Below are 1,390 nucleotides of genomic sequence, written 5' to 3'. Positions count from 1 at the left end.
ATGTCTACTCTCCTCTCGCACTCCCCCCCTCCCCCTTTACGGACTAGAACCCGTAATTTCGGCATTTGTTTCTGCGTTTTCATATCATTAGAGGATACAGAATTCAGTAACTGTTATCTGTACAAATATACTATGATTGCATTGACCTTATATGCAGCTTCTTTTCAAAATGCAACACCTAAAACGAAATTCGGAATAGTTCATAATGCTTGCTATGTGATGTATTGGAAGTATGTTTTTCCTTATACTGTAAATCAATTCGTATTGAAAGAAAAAAAAATTGTGGAATTGCCATAGATATCTGTTTGTTATTGAAATAAGATTTTCTAGAACAGCACGTTTTTTTTTTTTACATAATGTTAACTCTCCAGTTAATATTTGTATCATGCACTGCTTATAACAACTTGTTTCTCGTTCTGAAATGTTGCCTGTAAACAATGCAAGTTTCTCACTGGAAAATGCTTTGTGCCATAATTTACTGTGCCACTTTAATTAATAACCCTACACCCTGACCAGAGATATAAATGAAATAATATGCAATGTAATAACGTATACTGGACATGTCAGCAGATATTCGTCATCCCTATACCGCTTCCCGGTGAAGTCATTATGCACATATATGCGCATATCAAGTGTACGCATTGATATGAATCCACGAATGTTCGGAGACCTAATAAAAGAACGTGTATACCTTGTAACTTCAACTGACTTTTGTAAATGGAGATAAATACGGCACAACAATAAAGTAAAAAAAATGTAATAATAAATTCAGAATCTATTAGTTTGTATCCCGACTATAGAGAAAAGGATGAAATAACGTTGACAAATGGTATAAAATTTCCCGAATGAAAATGAATGGAATAGTATTTAGTGTCCAAAGATACTCATGAATCGTGCAGCACTGAACTAAATAAACACTCATATAAGTTTATCAACACACAGACCTCGAACTTCAGATATCGACTCTCCCCTTGTTGTCTTTGCATACTTTGTATAAATGAGCATTAAGTAAGAAAGGTACAGTTAATGAAGTCGAGTGAAATGAAAATTTACATGCTCATGAAATCCAAAAAGCACAGCAGTTGTAGTAAAACTAATTGCAGCTATACTACACAAATTAAATACATTTCAGTGCAATGGTTTAGATGACTAATAACCCAAAACTTATTTGCACACGATGAAATGCGCTGAATGGAAAATATATACAGTCATGCTATGCATCCTGACATTGTTGTTTTTTTCGGGATAACAAAGTACAAAAGTCATTTGGAAAGATATACATACAAATAGATCGAGATGTAAGGGGTAGCAGTGAAAGAAACAGGCAAAATGAAGAAACTATTGCACTTGAGTTATCAAGATAGGTGGAATGTACTTAAAAGAAGATAAG

Source organism: Penaeus monodon, chromosome 30, assembly GCF_015228065.2.
Source record: "Penaeus monodon isolate SGIC_2016 chromosome 30, NSTDA_Pmon_1, whole genome shotgun sequence".
Lineage (NCBI taxonomy): Eukaryota > Metazoa > Arthropoda > Malacostraca > Decapoda > Penaeidae > Penaeus > Penaeus monodon.
This window is presented reverse-complemented; position numbering follows the sequence as displayed.